This window comes from Aulonocara stuartgranti (assembly GCF_965226115.1).
Source record: "Aulonocara stuartgranti genome assembly, chromosome: 7".
Taxonomy (NCBI): Eukaryota; Metazoa; Chordata; class Actinopteri; order Cichliformes; family Cichlidae; genus Aulonocara; species Aulonocara stuartgranti.
In genome coordinates, this window is record NC_138945.1 from 28,933,975 (window position 1) to 28,953,888 (window position 19,914).

The following is a 19,914-nucleotide window of genomic DNA, read 5'->3' on the forward strand; positions in this document are numbered from 1 at the left end:
CCCTCCTGATCAGTTTCTCCAGCCTGGATGAGTCCTTCTTTGCTGTGCTGCTCCCCCAGCACACCACAGCATAGAAAAGTACTCCAGCAACCACTGACTGGTAAAACATCCTCAGGAGCTTCCTGCAGATGTTAAAAGACCTCAGCCTCCTGAGGAAGTACAGTCGGCTTTGGGCTTTTTTATACAGGTGCTCTGTGTTGCATGACCAGTCCAGTTTATTGTCCACCCACAGCCCGAGGTACTTGTACTTGTTGACCACCTCTACCTCCTCCCCCTCTATCTGAACCGGCAGTGGACCTTCTCTGGACCTCCCGAAGTCCACAACCAGTTCCTTAGTCTTTGAGGTGTTGAGTTGCAGGTGGTTTGTGTGACTCCATGTGACAAAGTTCCTCACCAGACTTCTGTACTCCTCTTCCTGATCATCCCAGATACATCCCATGATGGCTGTGTCGTCTGCAAACTTCTGAATGTGGCATAATTCAGAGTTGTAGCAGAAGTCAGAGGTGTACAGGGTGAAGAGAAGAGGGGACAGCACAGTTCCCTGTGGTGCTCCTGTGCTGCTGACCACAGTGTCAGACGTGATGTCCTTCAGCCTGACGTACGTCACGTTATGTGAGTGAGTGTGTAAAAGCATTTCAGTTCTGCTGAGCCAAATAAGACAGGTCAGGGTGAAGAAGTGACAGCCAAAGAAAAGCTTACCACAAAACGGAGAAGTTATGACAAATCAGACTATAAGGCAAAAAGAAAGTGCAGCTTTATGGTTTCATGGACAAAAGAATTTCTGTGGCTGCAATATGACGAGCTAAATAACCAGGGCTGCACATAAGTGGTCCGCAGGTGCGCATTCGCTGTCAAAATAAAAAACACGCACAAGGGTTAGGGTTAAATTTAAAAACTGTACTTTTGAGTTAAAATATATATTTATAATTTTAATAAATGACAAATTAAAAAGGCATGAACATTTTTTTGTATCGAAAAAATATCGAACCGTGACACCAAAGTATCGAACCGAACCGAACCGTGAATTTTGTGTATCGTTGCACCCCTAATATATATATATATATATATATATATATATATATATATATATGAATAAAATAGTAAAACAGGGTCAATGACTGTTTTTCGTTTTTTGAGTAAGAATCTATTGGGCACGACAAACTGTTTTGAGGCGTGTTTGCTTCTTTGAGATGTTCACAATGGCTTAGTTTGAGATTGCGTTCTTTTGATTTACACTTTATGCAAATGTTGTTCCAACTTTTGTTTTTGTTTTGGAGTTTTGGTTGTAGAACACTGAATGTGTGTGAGGGGTTGTTTGTTACCCTTTCATTTAAGAAAAGGTCATACAAGTATGGCTCAGATGCATAAGCTTGCTCACCTGCAAAGGCAGTTAGGGACTCATTCACTGGTAATTATACGATATCGGGTTCAGCTGGCCCTTGGCTTACTGCAGATAACAAGGTATTAGAGATGATGAAAGGCCCAAGAGATTGTACGAAGTCATGCATAAGAGTACAAGTCCAACTGCCAGACTTGTGCAGAGACACTAATTGGGTGTAAACATTAGGAACTGGAATGGAAGGGTGAGAGATGACATTAAAAGGATTATCACAGCTGTAGCTTTGGTAGGAATTAACTAGTTCTTATTACAGAATGTAATTATGCTTTGTCAGGTTTAATGCGTATATCTGTGTTAACCTTATGGTCACTGCGGTGAAAATACCTCTCCAGAAAATAAACAGAAAAAAAACCATACAAAATTTCAAATGCTACATGGTTAAAAACATTGTGTTTGATTTGATCGGCACAGCCCTCTTCAACACAGTAAAATAAGCAAACTAGATTCCTCCCATGACTTTTAATATCTTTTAATATATGACTTTAATAACGACTTTTACCTTTTTTCCTGATTACTTATTTATAGAAACATAGCACAGATGAGTGTGCTCTGCTTTGAGCTTTCAAAATATTCAATTTCTCCCTTTGATTCCTCCGTTAAATTAACATTAATGGAATAATCAGAGTGCAAGTAAACAAACTTCACAGCGTTTCTCTGCTGCTTCAGAGAACGAGTATTTGCAAGGGTCCAGATTGCGGCTGAGTGACTTCCTTTATTTTTGAGATAATTTTCAATCTTGTAGAAAGGAGTGACTGACCAGCCATCTGCTACTTTTTTAAGTGTGCCAAAAAATATTTATTAATATGAGATTTTAGTCAGTTATAGCTAAATATTTCTTTGCACAAGTTTTTTTAATAATAATTTTGCACACAAAACATTTCATTGGGTCTGCACAGTTGTCTCACAACAATAAAGTCCTGTGTTTGAATCCAGTGGCCAGCTGGGATCTTTTATTGTGGCAGTTGCTCTGATATGTAGAAAACCTGCATTTGATGTTTTTCAGCTGAATAACATCATGGCAAGCAGATCGTATGCATGACTGGCCTTTGCGATGACATTTTAGAACTGTTTTCTGTCACAGGTCACTTGAACATTATTTTTCCAGGTGTAGCTGAGCATATAGCAAAGTGAATGCTTGTAGTTTTGCTTAAAAAATCACTGGGAAAAAGTAGCACACTATGGGACCCTGCTAAAAAAAATAAGGAAAATTAATCATGTATTTGTGTGTAAATGTGTACAGTCAGAAAAGTGACCAACATTGCAAACTTTCAATACCACGTGAAAACACATAGTGTATCCATTGTGTATCGAGGAATACAATACTAAAGATGGTTAAGAGCCAGATGAATTTCTTGCAAGAGAAAGAACAAACAGAACTGAAATAATGTATTATGCTGGGACCAGTGTTCAAGCTGCTGGTCTCTTAAGAGGAACTACAATATCACTTACCTTGGAATCTTCACATACTTGACGTATAATGTTTTAAACAGACAAAATTTGTTTGAATCATGGTTCATAACTTTGTACATGCGGTAACTGCATGTCCGTGCTGTGTTTATTGGTACAGCTGACAGCTCTTGCTAAGTGTCTGTTGGAGCTAAATTCACAATGGGGAGCTGAATGAATGAGGATTATTTTTATTATTCTTTTTTTGGCACTTCAGCACGGCAGATCTAGCCAGCAACAATGAGCTGGGTTTTTTTTTCCCCTTTTGCTTTGAGAACCTGCAGTCCCTCTGATTGGTTCCACAGCCAACAATGAAAAATATCTCCCTCTGTTTGCTTTCTTTGGTTCCAGCAGATAACCTCCTCATCAAGTTTTCTGTCTAGACCTTGTAAAACATCAGTAGTCCCTTTTGTGTGCATCCTTGTTTGATTTGCTTCAGCCCTCTAAATCTTATTGTCCATCTTGTCTATCAGACAGAATAAATCCTGACATTTTTGCCCTACTTAATTGTCTGATTAGTCAGGGCATGTCACCCTTACTTCCACACCTGTGTCTGGGCTTTAATTTTTTTTTTCCATTTTGGTCTCTGCTATCACATAAACTGACACAGACAATTTATTTTGGTTTTCATGCGGTCTTGGTACAGTTTGAATTCTTAGAGTCTGTACATTACTTTTTTTCTCCTCTGTATACTGGGTCTTTGAATTTTGTGTTTTTATCTTCTTTGAACATCCTGATAGGAAATGCTGGGGTCAGAAATCAGACAAGCCTGTTATTTATTTGTAGTTGTTCACCTTCTCTGTTTAAGAGTCGTATTGTACATACACAAGCTCTCATTGTGAACCGAAAGAGCTGCTTGAGTGAATTAAACATCTGGATCACATCCTTGCTTCTCTTCCCCACAGTGTTCATAAGGAGCTAGTTCAATTAAAACTGAGTATAGTATGTATTTTGTTACAAATATCTACTGACTATTGCCCTCTTATTTACAATGGGTCTCCACAGCTGGTGCCTCTGTGTGTCTATTTTAGGAAGCTTTTTACATCTGATGTATAGTGGCCCTGAGAGGTCAAATCCACTGTAACCTAAGAAAATACCAGCAAAAAGAAAAACACAGAAACCAGGACAAATCACAAGGAAAGTTTGATAAAATGCAATGGAAGTTAAAGCAAAACAGAACAGCTGCACTAAACACAATGAAAAAAACAAGGAATTTGTCAGTGTTGTGAGGGAGAAATAGATGCAGGGTAATGTGTGTTTCAACTGTGCAATTCATACGATACTGTAGATTACCCAGTACTGCTGACCTATATGCACTATGTGAGTAGTAGTAGTAGTCGTTACATAGTGGAGACGTGTGTTTGCTCATTGGGAAGAGGTTGTGTCTCTGTTGCTTAGGGCTGCTTTGCCTACGTTCTACCTCTCTCTGTGCGAGAGGAATTTGGTAATGTTATTGCAACTTTCTCATTGGCAAGACATCAGGACAATGTTGCTTACCTCTACTTCACCCACGGGTTTTCTCTGTCTGCTTGTTCCTACTAGGGAAGTATTATGTAGTATGGACATTGTTTTCCCACTGAAGAATGTAGCACTAATGTAGCTTACTGCTAACATAACATCTAAATACTAGGGGTGCAACGATATTCGTATCGATATTGAACCGTTCGATACAGTGCTTTCGGTTCGGTACGCATATGTATCGAACAATACAACATTTGTAATTTATTTTATCAACTTTCCTTCCGACAATGCTGTCTGTGTTGAGCGCTCAGTGAATCTGCGTTCGACTACTCCGCCTAGGCTGCACTGTCGAGCGCAGATCCACTGAGCACTCAACACAGACAGCATAGTCAGAAGGAAGAGCGCAGGGCAAGCTAGCAAGACACATGGACCTCCCCCACCCTCATTCAGATCTGGCGTTTGGAATTATTTTGGTTTTCATGTGACGTATGACCCTGAAGGTAAGCGAGTCATGGACTAAAGTAAAACAGTATGTTGGATGTGCCATGCAATGCTCAATTACATTGGTGGGAACTAGTGTGTTAGCGCAGTTAGCTCGTTAACTGTTGGCCGTCTAGCCCCACACACGGGGCGATCGGCGGTAGCTCGTTAACGGAGATTTGCCGTGTTGTGGCGTTAAGGTCATTTCAACGAGATTAACCTGAAAGCACTAGTGGGAACACAACGAATATGACTGCACATTTACGCAGACATCATCCTAGTGCAAAGACCAAAACAACAAGCATGCTACTAACTTTAGCCGAGTCATTTAGACAGCTGTTAGCACATGATTCTCCTTATGCTGCTGAGAATATAGCCCAGAAGAAGCGGATAGTATAGCTTTTATTTTGGAAAGAGCCATTTCTCTGTAATAAACTCTCTTTTCCAAAGATGAGTGATTCCTCAATCAGATACAGGGCTTGCAATATCGCTAGCCCGACGTCCTGGAGCTAGCGATTTTTTTCAGTCGGGCTACCAAAATCTATCTCTGCCCTGCCCGTCGGGCTATTGTAGGAAGAAAAATATATGTCAATGCTTTTGCATTCTTTCAGAAATGTAGCTGGGTAATTATGTCATTGGCATCGGTGAGCCACTGTCAATATGTGACATTGAAATCGCGTTTGAATTTGCGCTTGTTTTTTTGCTTTCACTTTGCAATCGCGCGAACTGTGTATAGAGAGCGACAGTACTGATCTGTGAGTGATGATAATTTGTGCACCAATTCCTCTGACATCGTCTTATTAATCGTTAGCTTACTATGCAAACATGACAAGTGAAATCTCCTGCAGCTTAAACATGTGAGAGGTTGATCGCGCAGAGAATCGCTGAGCTTATGTGAGTCCGTGTGTAAAAGCATTTCAGTTCTGCTGAGCCAAATAAGACAGGTCAGGGTGAAGAAGTGACAGCCAAAGAAAAGCTTACCACAAAACGGAGAAGTTATGACAAATCAGACTATAAGGCAAAAAGAAAGTGCAGCTTTATGGTTTCATGGACAAAAGAATTTCTGTGGCTGCAATATGACGAGCTATATAACCAGGGCTGCACATAAGTGGTCCGCAGGTGCGCATTCGCTGTCAAAATAAAAAACACGCACAAGGGTGAGGGTTAAATTTAAAAACTGTACTTTTGAGTTAAAATATATATTTATAATTTTAATAAATGACAAATTAAAAAGGCATGAACATTTTTTTGTATCGAAAAAATATCGAACCGTGACACCAAAGTATCGAACCGAACCGAACCGTGAATTTTGTGTATCGTTGCACCCCTACTAAATACTTCTATAGTTACATGCTAAAGTTCAATGTGTGGGCTATTAGAAACCTCTTTTCAGTATTAAAAAAATGACTTATCAATCTTTAGTTCCATAGGGCATCCATAGCTGTAAGTGTCCCTTCTTCAGTAGCCAACTACCCATTAGTAGACTATGTCCTAGTTCCTCAATATGTGACCTTGTGCTTCAGTTATGTATTGTTCCAAAAATGACAATGTTGCCGCTACATTATCCAGCTACACTACTCATGCTTCCCAAATGATCTTGAAAATGTCTGCTTCAACACTGCAAACAGTAGTGTTGAAGCAGAGATAATCAAAGTTGCCCTGATGCCTCACTAATGAGCAAATGCTGATGGATGGTGTTGTCTGGGTAGTCAGCTTCACAGCTGTTCTGTCATGCTATCGTCTCACCTAGATCACTTCTGTGGTGTTTTGTGAGCTCTTTGTTTTTCTTCTTCTGTTCTGCTTTACTCAACTTCCATTGTGTTTTGTGTGCCTTGGCAGAATGTTTCTATTTCCCTTTCCTGAAACCCTCTTGGTTTCAGTGCATTTAACCTCTCAGGGCCACCGTACAGATGCCCTTTCTGGCACCACCCCAAAGAAAATGTTTGCTTATTGTTCAAATGTATAAACTCCTATAGTATGGAGCCACAATATTACAAAGATGAATAATAAGCATATTATCTTATTACAAGCCTGTCAAATTTACCATGTTACTTAATTGAAAATGAAAGTAAAAAGGACTTTTTTTGTGAACATGGGTATCTACATCTCAAAAATAGCCACTCTTAGTTATGGTGTACGTCAAGGCTCAATTTTGGGTCCAGCCTTGTTTGCACTGTATATGTTGCCACTGGGGTCTATTTTTTCCACAGTATAACCTTTAATTTCACTGTTTTGCAGATGACTTGCAGGTTTATTTGCCTTTAAAAGCACAGACAGGGCCAGACTCATTTTAGCAGTGATTACGTTGCCTTGAAGACGTTAAACAGTGGATGTCCTTAAACCATTTAAAATTAAATGAAAGCAAAACAGAAATTGTTCTATTAGCAAATATATTGACAGTGCTCTGGGCCCTTTATCCTCTCATTGTAAGACAAATGTTAAAACCCTCAGTGTGTACCTTGATGGTTCCTTTAAGCTGTGTAGGCAGGTGAGTGCAGTAGTCCAGTCTAGCTTTTTTCACCTGAGACAGCTAGCCAAGGTAAAGCCATACCTTCCAGCTAGTTTCTTTGAACTTGTTATTCATCTGTTCATTACTTGAAGATTGGACTACTGTAATCCCCTGTAGTTTTGTTTGGACAAGCCCTCTATTTATTGTCTTCAGTTGCAGCTGTTTGTCTACTGACTGGTGTGAAATGGGAAGGAGCATATAATCCCAGTGTTGGCCTCCCTACACTGGCTTCCTGTTACTTACAGGATCCAATTAAAAGTTGTATTTTTTGTTTTTAAATCACTAAATTGTCAAGCCCCATCTTACCTATCTGAGCTCCTATTTATTTATGCTCCAGAAAGAACAATAAGCTTCAGTTCAAAACTAATGTTATCTATTCCACAGTCTAAACTTAAATCTCGTGACGACAGAGCCTTCTCTGTGGCAGGTCCCAGACTCCTGAATAGTCTGCCTCCAAATATTAGATCTGCACAAACACTGGAACATTTTAAGCCTTTACTGAAGACACATTTTTATGGACTGGCTTATAGTACACGTTTGCCCCAAACACTTTATTTAAACAGCCTTAGTCATTGTTGCTTTAGTTGTTTTTACTGTCTATTGTATTATTCTTTTTTATATATTTTTATTGCATCATTGTTGTGCATTTACTTATTTTAGCTGCATTTTATTTGGTAAAGCACTTTGTGCAGCATGAGCTGTTGCAAATGTGCTATATAAATAAACCTGACCTAACTGCTAAAAAGAATATAATAGATGTACAAACTGCACAGTGTTTCATTGTTCTTTCTTCTTCTTAATGCACAACCCCCACTAGGGTTGAAATACCTGGGACGATCCACAATTTGGTTTTAGAACTGAAGAAGCCTCTTGGATGAGAGGTGAAATGTCTTCCCCAAACCTAAAGAAGTGCAGTCACTTTCTTTTCAAGCTCCTTAGACTGCGTTAGATGCCTTGTAGTACGCTATCATTGTCATTAGATCAGATTAAGATGACTGCTCAACAGTCAAGCAGGCTACATTATTAAAATCATTACTTTACATTAGGGCTCCCCAAGTGTGCCAAGAACAAATCCCCCCACATCTTTATATTAGTACCACAAGCCTGGACTGTTCACACAATGCAGGTTGGGTCCATGGATTCATGCTGGTGATGCCAAATGCTGAACCCACCATCTGCATGCCTCAGCAGAAGATTCATCAGCCCATTTTTAGCGAGTCAGCCCACTGCAGCCTCACATTTCAGTTATTGGCTTAAAGAGTGGAATCCAAAACGATCTTCTGCTGTTGTTGCCCATTTGGATTTAAGGCTGGACATGCTGTGCATTTTGAGATGTTTTTCTGCTCATCACTATTATAAAGAGTATTTATCTGAGTTACTGTTGCCTTTTAGGCTGCCAAACAGTCTGGCCATTCTCCTTGAATATCTCTCATAAAAATAGCATTTCTGTTCCACAGTGTCGCCATTTTCCACCCTTTTTCTTTTAGAGTTTTTTCACTTTATTGAGTAAACTCCTTGAACAACAGTTTTAAAATATATTCAGACTGGACCATCTGGCACCAAGAATCGCACCATGGTTAAATTCACTAAGAGCTGAAGTTGGATTCAAACACTGGCTTTAGCTAATGCCATGCATCTGTGTTAGTTTATGTACTGCACTGCTGGCGTGATTTTTCTGATTGAATTTATTTATAAATAAACATGTGGACAGGTGATCCTCAAGAGGTGCTTGGTGAATCAATGTTTTTCTAATGTACTTGGCACGAACTATAGACTTTATCTTTTAATAAACTCCCAAATACCAGTGAGTTCTCTTTTTGTGAACATTTAAGAAGACACCAGACCAGCAGAAAAGTAGAAAAAACTTTCTTCTATTGGTAAACACATGCTATTAAAAGGCACACAAAGGACACAGTGCTGCCCGATTACTGTACGCTAACTTTTTGCTTTACTTAAAGATTTAATTTCCTGCCATTAAATACAGACAAATGCTTATAAAGCAGCGATGGAAAACATTTTTCTGAGGGAATCATTGTCTAGGAAACTAGCAATTTGTTAAGGTCAGACAAACACATTCAATCCAAGACACAACCCTGTTACCAATGTCAAAGTCTTGTGTTTAATCATGTGACAGAATTGTTGCCTCGATAGACTATGTTTCAATCTTCAGTCGGATATTGCTTCCTCTTTAACGAATTTCTATGGAGGAGAAATTCAATTTCTTCTGTTCAATCACGACAACCAACATACCTGCCAGAATCTAATGCCATTTTAGACAGCCATGCCTCAGGGTGCTAAAAACAAGCAAGCACTGGGCTTTTAAATTGCCCATGTTAAAGCTTGGCAATGCTTGACATTAGTGCTGCCCAAATTGGTTGATGATGAGTCTTTTCATAGCTGTCATTTTTTCACAAAACATGGATTTATTACAGTTAATAAGTTACTGGAAACCAGACCTGGCAAATTTTGACAAGTAACAACGTATGGTATACATCCTTCCATTGCCATTCTGCTTGGTGCCATCAGCTGGTGGTTATATTTATTACATATATGTATTAAAAATTGGAATCTTCCCTAGGATGCTGAATCAGATTTGGAGGACTGTAGACCAAATGAAGACGTTTAAACAGTGTTGGAGATTGTGACAATGAGTCTGGACATCTCACTCTGGGGACAGATGCACAGGTCAGGTGTTTGGATCATTTCCCTCGGTTGCCTCAGATCTAGACAGATTACTGCGTCAAGTTATTGACCAGGGGGCCGACTGAAGGACCTTTTCAACCCGTTGCAATCAGAATGTGTGCTCAAAGCAGCTGTCTAGGGTACACAGCAAATATTTCAAATGCAGCCAGAAGGAACTCCTCTGCGGGGCTGACCCATCAATAAGCCCTGTGCACCGTTATCTTAATGTTATTGATAACATTCAGAGGTCTAAATCCTTTACCCCCGGATCTCTGTGGTGATTTTTTAAAGGCTTGTTTTGAGGAGATCTTGTGAAACAATAATCTTAATTTGAATAGGACTTCCTTGCATTGATAAAGTCCTTGTGAGTAAATATAACTGCAGTCTTAGACAGTTTTCATCGATTTTTAAAGCGGCACTTTCCTTTCATTGCCGCACAATACTTTTTTGTGTTGCTTCAGATTCATGTTTTAGTCAATCACATTTGCTTGCAGTACTCTGCAATATAACATAATAATGGACCAACTTATTGAATGCAGTTATTGCTTTTAAGTTGGCTGAAACTATACTCACACAATGGAAAGAATAGAGCAAAAGGCAATATCAGTAAATAAAAAAAAGTTTTATGATTGATTTAAGGGAATAAAAAGACTTTTCATGGGGTGTAAAAGTACTGTAATGGAATACAAATGTAGACTGCTCTCAGCCCTGTCCCCTCAAGAAAAAAAAAGTCTCACCTTGTAAGGGCTTCATGATTTATTGCATAACATATAGAATAGTACATTTTTCTTTCCATCACTTCCTCAGTGACCTTGTACACTATTTAAAGGAGCTTGTGTCTTCTTCCTCTTGAATTTATGCTGGCTATGTTATTATATTACTGTACACCATTACAAACCTCTTGTAGCTGGATAGAGACATAGAAGGAAGCTGTGTGCAAGTGTGTATACCATTTTGGCTTGTGAGTATTTTACAGACAAGTGGCAAATTAAATCCTGCCTGAACATCTTCAAAATGCCTTGACATTGATTTTGCAAGTCTCTTGAACTCTTGCTACAAGGAGGACCTGGCATTATTCCAAGACATTCCCTAATTTGGTGTTTTGAAATCTAGTATTGGTCCAAAATCTCAGTGGTAATCAACTCAGTCGAAATATGGTGTCAAGGAAGGCTTTGGATTAACATATTTTTCATACTCACCAGTCCATTCAGTGACCCACTCATGCCATACTGATAGTGCCAGCCACATCCTGTAAAAAAACACACACAAAAACACCAAGATAGCAAGATAAAGTGATACAAGAAATTCATTCTCATTTTGCAGTGTTCCATAACCATGCCACAAAAATGCCCCCACCGTATAACAGCACCACCATATCCTCTTACCTGTCTGCATGTATTATTTCCCCAGATACAGGTTTTTACAAGCAATATCATTAAGCACGAGAAATACTTTCTGTTGTTCATAATTTGCAACAATCCAACTGAGATCCCATTTGAACACACTTCAAGAAAAGAGTCAAAGCTTGGGAAAAGCCTAATTTGCAAATATTTAACAGAAAATCATTTTCAGTTTTCCTTAGAACTCCATAACTCCCTGAGGTCTTATTATGTTGCCATCAACATTTTAAAAGATCAGTTGCAGTTTTGTTCCTTCACCGACTTCTGTTTGCTTGTTTAGATGGACTGCGGAGCATAGCTGGATCAAAGAATCTCAGAAAATAAACAAAGTGAGCAAGTGTCCTTACGTTTACTAAGGCACAACCTCCTTTAATATTGATTGCCCTTGAGAAACCCTGAGTTTTAGATGAAGCAATAAGCAAACAGCATGAAGACACTGAACGGACTGAGGATTTTTATGTGCCTGTGATGCCAGCTGACACTCTCATGGTTAGCCGGCAACAACACGATGTAGAGCTTTTAGGACAGGAGCAGGTTTGTTGCTGTTTGCTGATGTTGTAGAAATACTTAATGAGATTTATGCTAACCAAGAAGATGTTTCTATCCTGCACTAACAGCCCCCGAAGGAATCAATGTTCAACACAAAACACAAATCAGTCAGTGCTGTCAATTAAACAGAGTGCCTTTATTTGATAACAGAGTGTGTACATTGCAGTATCTGAAGTAATATTGCGCATGGTCATTTTGTAAATGCACCCTGGTTCAAATAAATGTAGAAAGCCTGAAAAACTGTAATTTTAAGAATGGAAAAGGAGCTAAATCACAACACTTAATATGAGATATGAAAAGAAGGACTTGCTAGTCTTTAAAATGGTTCATATACAGTAATATAGTTCAGAATATGTTAGCTCATCATAAGTGATTTCCACATTATAAACATAAATTTTATGCACTTATATTTGCTCTGAAAACTGTTTTAATCACTAAAGAGATTGATTGGAGTCTTTAAATATGATTTTTAAAGGAACAACAAATAGAACAGAAAGAAAAAGAAAGAAAGCACAGTTAAGAAAACAACTGGTCATGGCTCTGGTTGTCCACTCTTTGCTTAATCACACAAATACATTTGGCGTTTATAAGTAGATGAAATTTCAGGCTTTGGATTCACTTGAGGACAGCGGATAAAGGGATTTGATCAGAGCTCAGTGATCACAGCAACAGGAAGCAGGGTGAGTCAGAGTAATGCCAGCAGAGCCAAGGCCAGAAAAATGGATAAAGGCTGCTGAATTCCTGCATGCCTGTGGGCAATGCATATACGAACACAGGAAGAGCGCAGAGCGGATCTAAAGATGGTCCATACCTCATGAATGTCTCACAAATGAGAAGCATCACAGTGAAGAATGGGATACTTGTACAATACATCCAGCATCCGAGGATTATGATCTTGGAGGACCAGATGTTCCTGTGCATTTATGGGTGTACATGCTGCATATATATATATGCATGTAATGGTATGTGGCAGCATCTATTAAATGCACCTTTATCCCTAGCTACTAAATTTGTCTGTCTAAAGAAGAATGCTGGTTTTTTTTTTTTCAAAATTCTGAGATTGCCCATTTTGTTCTTCACATAATTACTTATTTGAGCATGAAACAGCCATCAACCTTCCTACCCCAGCTCAATAGAGATGAAAAAAATAAAACAAACAAAACAAGACAAAACCCCCCTCTCACATAGGCCAGCAGTGAAGCCTTTAATTTCAGCTGTATAATTGCCAGAAAGCTAAAACAGAGGAGGTGAGACACTTTTTAGAGGTCTTTGGAAAGGAAGATTGATTGACTTGCTGTGCATGTACTTTTAATGGGTATGTTTTCCAAGGTATCCAAATCCCATTAGAATCAGAATCAGCTTTATTGACCAAGTATGTGTATACATATGAGGAATTAGGCTCCAGCTATGGACAGACAAACATAGACAGCAGACAATACTGACAACATGACACAGATAATGGATGTGCAATGGTGTAGAGTGCAGAGATGTTGGAATAGATTATAGAATAAATGGTTAATGGATGGATAAGTAGTTACTATATGTACAGTACACTGAAAAAATGGGAATTGGCAGGCTTTTGAATTTGCACAAATGAATTTAGTTAATGCTACACAAGCCTCTCCTGTTTCTCTTATTTACATGATTAAATAAAGTACCAATTACTTGATTATAAACAATACTGAGACTACTCATTTTTCTTGCATTGATTTAAAAAGGCATATAGAAATAAAAGGTGTTCATATAAGTGTAATAGGTTCAGTCGCATGTATTTCATTAGATAAATTCTTCTTTTTTATGTCTGATCTTTATAACTTTGAGTATTGGGTATGGATAGCTTTATGAAAACTAAACTGAAATGATTCTTTCTGAATGTCTGATATTTAATTCTTTTTTTTCCTACAGAGTCCTATGGGGAGTCCTATGGTCCTAAAGACTGTTTTGGCTGACGGAACCTGTCGAAGGCTCACTCTCTAATGGAGTGCCTGAATCAACTGAGGATCTCATCGTTGAAGTCAAGAGACAGTGTTGTCTTCAGGGCAGTTTCAGACTTCAGTTTATGGATTCCTTGTTTGGGAATGAGTTTCTTAACCTTACCTCAGTTTCAGAAGTAGCAGACAAGGGGACTCTTAAAGCTATTGACATGTCAAAGCCCACCACATGGATATAAAAAAGAGTAACAGAGTTGGTGAAACTCAAGATGGAAAAGACTTTTTCATACAGAAGACATGAAGTTGTTCGTGATGCACCAATGGTGGAGGCTTTCATGGCAAGATGGCCTGCTCTATTTGATTTCCATGAGGTAAGGTTTGCCTCATACACGGTGTTCTTGTGGTATTAGCCTAAAATGGTTAAGGCACAGTTGTTATTTGACAGCCCATTTCTTCAGCATGAGTGATTGAGGCCTTCTTCCAGGTATTAAACCTTTGAAGCTCATTTCTCTGTGCTCATGTTTTCAGATCAACGCTGAGTTTAAGAGAATTGCCACTATCCCCCCTCAAACAAAGTTCCTGGCTCAGCTGGATCTCCACTTGGACAACCTGGTGAAGTTGGTCAACAGAAGAGGAGAGCTTGGACTAATACTGAAAAGAATTGTGGCATAAATGGATAATGTAAGTGATAAAGCCTCAACATTCACTTAACATGATCCTCTTTGGATGAAATTTTACAATTGTGGAAGATTTCAAATGTTTTCTCATGATAAATTCTCTCATTTTGTATTTTTACATCTGCTTGTTTTTTTAACCTTCACTTTGTCAACTTATTATTAATTGCCAGTAAACCTATTATTAATTTGTGTGCCTTTACTTTAAAAACATTCATGTAAAGTACACTATTAAAACTTAAATGAAGGACAAGAGCTGAATGAAGATGCTAATTACATACATTTCATTTCAGTGTGAAGATGTTGATGCTGAGTGTGTCAAGGGAGTGTGTATCTACATGGGTGAAGACCCTGGCATGCTTATCCAGGAGTATGTGGTATGTACTTGTCTTTTTTTTTTTTTCTTTTTCTTTTTGGACTTTCCACAGTGTGTCATATTACTTACTTGGAAATGACTAACATGGCTTCTTTTTTACAGGGCATGGAAGAACGTGCCATCAGTGAGACTGTTGAAGACACCACTGTTTGAATTTATCTTCTTAAAGAGCAAGCTTCAGCAGATGAACAAGAGTTGTCCTTGCAAGCATCAGGGTGGCGAAGACTTTGGATAATGTAGCATTTGCTGTGATAATGCTATTTGGACTAATGTATGCATTAAACCTTGCCTACCCTGCTGACCTTCGCTACAACTTTGACGTTTTCCAGAAGGTTTTCATGGAACTGGATGGAGCTGAACTCTCTAAAGTTCTTGCTTTCAAAAACCATCTGTTTCATTGAAAAGTCAAAGACTGCACTTCTGCAATTCTTTGCAGTTTTTCATTTTGTGTTCAGTAACGTTATACTGCTTATGTTTTTATTGCTTTCCCCTCGTGTGACTGCAATGCAGGATAATTTTTCCTTTTGGTATCATGTTGTAAGAAATTTCTACTGACGATTTTTAGCAATATGTTCTAAGTCAACCTTAATGTCCTGCTTACATGTTTAAAATGAAGATTAAAATTCATGTAGGTGTTTGGTATTAGTTATGTAACAATGTCATTTAAGGCTCAACTTAGTTGAAATCAAGTTATATTTGGGTAAATCTGTTTATTCATAAAAGCGTGTTGCTTTTTTTCAGGTAGTCTTAATTTAGTTTACATTTTCAATTGTGTAATTAATACAAATGTTATATGTAAGAGATGACGGGATCATCTATAAGCACTTTCTTTTATTTGCTGCTGAGGTCAGTTTTTTGTGAAATATTTGCAAATATATTCTCAAACTAACTTTTTCTTTTAGTTATTTCTGCAGGCTATCTTTAAAAATGTGTTAACAAGTTTATATGGATGCGATTTTGGACTTGTTCATGGCAGAATTGCTGCTTTCACTGCTGTTACAGTTTAATAAAGGTGAATTGTTCAGTAGCACTCACAGTCTTTGCCTTTTTTGTCAATAATAATCAGTTAATATTTCAATTGAAAAAATTAAGTAGGATTTAAAGCCATAATTTGTGTTGCAGGAACATAATTGCAATGTGTTTACATTACATAATATCATTGCGTACCACTGGCAAATAAAAATAAGTTGGTGTTAAACATTAAAATATATTGACATTATGCAATACATTTATATTATGATAATAGATTAATATTAGTACATCAAACATGATTTTTTAAAGTAATCTGATGTAAATAAAATACTTTGATCTGACAAGCATTAATTACTTGAGGGAAAGTGGAAAATTAAGTCAGTCATACTTATTCATATTATGTGGGACCGATGTACACAATAAAATCAAGTAAATTGAAAGAACTTTTTTTTTCAGTGTATGTACATGAGGATTGACAATATATATGTTTTAACCTTGTTTATCATGTTCAGACCGTTTTTAAGACGTTCCCAATGAAAAACCAAAATAAATTAAATGACACATTTTTAAGAAATAAAAAAAAAAAATACATGATGTGCAAATGTGATACAGATAAAAGCTCATACTTGCAAATTAATACATATTTTTTATTAGAAGATTCAATAAAAACTCAAACCACAACAACAACAACTGATGCCCTCAGGGGTCGGTGCGTTGGGGGTTCTTGGTGTCCGGGGCTGGGCGCTCAGGTATGTACCAGCTCACTCCCGGTGACTACTTGGCGGGGCCTGGTGCCTGTTGCTCGGTCAGGCCTCTTCCGGGGCAAAGACCTCTGGGCCTGCGGCTCGATTCACTCTGGCACAGCTGGCTGCAGCCCCCTCTAGCTTCTGCTCGGTGGCTACTGGGTGACGCCTCGTCTGGGGATCCTCAGCTCTTTCCAGGAGGGGGGCACGGATGCCCCTCCGGTGGTCCTCCTTGGGCTCTCACACTCTGGGGCCTCTGGATGCCTGGAGCCTGGATCTCCTCCATGCCTGCTTCATGCCCTGGGGGACAGGGCTATGGCTCTCTACATCCTCTAGCAGACCATTACATGGGGAAACCATTTGAATACAAGTGTGCTGATCCACACAGGTATGCACACGGGTGTTCACTGTTCATAGACATAAACTACACCTTTCTTGGCTGCTATTTCCAAGCACATTGTGCGCTGTCGGTCCTGCTTGCTACACAACAACATTCAATATTTAGTATTTACTGCTGTTTACACTTAGCTAAATTAACGTGATGGTGTTGTGTTTAGTATGTTGCGCTGTTTTTTTGCTTGTTTTCTATTCTTCTTCTCTCAACAGATGATCCAGGAGATTTTTTCCCCTCTTCTTTCTCTTTTAAGTGCCTTTTCTCACTGTCCCTCTTCCCTTCTGTTTTTCTTTTCCTTCATCTTTCTTTCTCCCTTTCCTATCCCTCACTCATGTCTGTCCCGTCTGTAACAACTGAAAATAAAATAAAATAAATAATAACAACAAAGGTTGATCAAATGGACCAATATGGCAAGGCCGTGATGATCCATTTGGCAAAGTAAATCCATTGGGTATCCTTGTTGGTCTTCAGACAACAATTCTGACGGCTAAAGAACCAAATGGGACAGGCAGAAAACCCCAAAAAACAAACAACAACAACTGGGTTAAATAAAGACATAAACGCAGGATTAAGTGGGCATTTTGTTTGGGGGTGCCTTATTTTAGTACTTTACATTGTCCAGACTGGCACCAAAATGTAATGAGCTCATCCTTACATCGTGCGCCATGTCTCCAACAAATGTGTTGACACATGGTCTACTAATTTTGCAGGTGAAATCCCAACACTACTGAAAACACTGACAATGACATGGATTCATCACAAAGTGTGTATTGAATAGTTATTAGGATTTTTCTTTTTTCTCTCCAACTACAAGATGACGAGCGGTGGGCGCACTGGCCCATCACATCTATTATTCAGAAAAGCATGTGTGAGCAGCTGTTGCCAGGCTCATTAGACAGAGATCATACTGAGACTGATAATACAGTGATTGATGTGATCTCACCCTTACATGCTTTCTGTAAGGATCAAGGCATTTTGAAATAATTTGACAGGATATATAAGACTAGAAGTAATGACAAAAATTACAGACAGGCGTATTGTCACTAATATCTTATACTTTTTCCAAAAGTAGGCAAGTGGCAGAGTTTTAAATATACTGAAAACCCTAACTAATAATGATGCTTTGGAGGCTTTTTAATAATATAATATAATAATAATAATCTACTACAGCAGGGCTGAAGAGAAGATGGCCACCACATATGCATCAGGGATAACGGGGTGCATTTTCAAGAGAGTAAAAAAGATGTGAGCTTTACTGCTTCAGTCTCCTCAGCATCTTCCCCTGATACAAGCAGCAGCAGATGATTAATAGAGGGGGGGAAGCCTCAATCCCCTGACTAGTCAATCCCATAATGCCCCACCCTGCCACTCACTCTGATCTAGTTGCTAATTAAGGAAGTGCTATGACGGGGTTACACGGTTCACACAAAGGACACATAAATCAGATTTTCGTTTTTCTTTTCTTTTTTGGTAAATGGTTGCAAATTTTCAAACAGCTGCTTGCGTGTGGAACTGAAGTGTGCACTATATTCACCTGTGCTGTATTATGCAAGTTATTTTTTAAAGTGTTTCCTTCATGTATGCAAGCGCGGGCAACACTTTATGGGAAATGTACATAAATTAGGAATTCCTTCATGGCTTAATGCGTAAAAAGCACAAATGAATTCATGTAAAACACCATAAACTATCATGAATGTATGTGATGGATGCATGCAACCACACAACTGAGATACTTAGGTAATATTCATTTGGTCTTTTGTCTTATGTTTACGTTATGCTCTAAAGTTTCTGTGATCATAAGTTAATTAATTTGATATTTTGAGTTTACCTGTAATGCATGACAGCACTAAGCTATAGCCCAAATGGTGGCATAGACTTTCCTTTGCATTGTTTGTTATTTTATACAGGTATGTTATATTGATTATATTTCTGCTCTTTCTGAGTTACCTGACCTCCGCTCCAGTCCTTCCTGGTTTGGCTGAAAGAGGAGGCTGAGGGTGGAGCTGGTTTAAATGCAGAAGCCAATAAAGTGGAATGGACCATCTATTGTGATCATGCAGGGGGAATGGGGTTCTTCTTGAATGATGGTTATCTGTTATCTCTTTAGTTTTCACCTTTGGTGTATATAATGGTTTATTCATTTGCTATATAACTGGAGCTGTTTCTCATTTGGGCAGGTCAGTTTGTTGAGTTATGTTTTTGATAAGTGATTTTTGAGTAGCGGTCTGTTAAGTTAACCTCTTTTATGGGCCCACTTGGTTCTTAAAGACTTTATTTTTTGTTATTTTGAATTTTTGTAATCATCTTGTCCTTTTTGGGGGTATAATAAAACCCATTTTTTGAAGTTTACATTTGTGCCTGTGTGTTCCTGGCTGCTTGGTTCATGACAATGTACATGCATTAATTATTCTTATTCATGCCTTAATGTGAAAACGAAGATATTTTAATCATGTCATGAAGTAATTAGACCTAATCGGTCAGTCACGATTACCTACTTTAATTCGTCTGATTACACATTCACTCATTTTAGCGCCACTTTTTTGGTGGTCCTGTGAACTGTAGGGTGGAGAATAAAGAAGATGTGAACATGATTAATAACTCATAAATCATGATGACTGAAATACCTTAGTTGTTGCATAATTAATGTATGTACATGTACATTAAATACTATATGAGATGATTGTTTATAAATTCCTACATGAATTAATGAATACTTTTTCCATGCATAAAATCATGTATGAATGTAGGATAATTCATGCACCCTTATTCTACAGTGATAGCTTGGCTACTGCACTTCGTTGTGCTTCTTTTCTGGGTGGTGCACATCCGAGCATTTTAGTGAATCTTGTTCTGCTCAGTTGCACAAGGGCTTGATCCATTAACCAGATTAATTTGGGA

At 38.4% G+C, this 19,914-nt stretch overlaps 1 long non-coding RNA gene across 1 annotated transcript; it reads left to right on the forward strand.

Annotated features, from left to right (window-relative positions):
- The first annotated feature begins 13,835 nt into the window (after positions 1-13,835).
- Positions 13,836-15,580, forward strand: LOC309709885. The gene is made up of 4 exons (XR_014277625.1): positions 13,836-14,228; positions 14,386-14,538; positions 14,825-14,908; positions 15,010-15,580. It is a non-coding gene; the product is annotated as an uncharacterized lncRNA (long non-coding RNA).
- Positions 15,581-19,914: the final 4,334 nt, after the last annotated feature.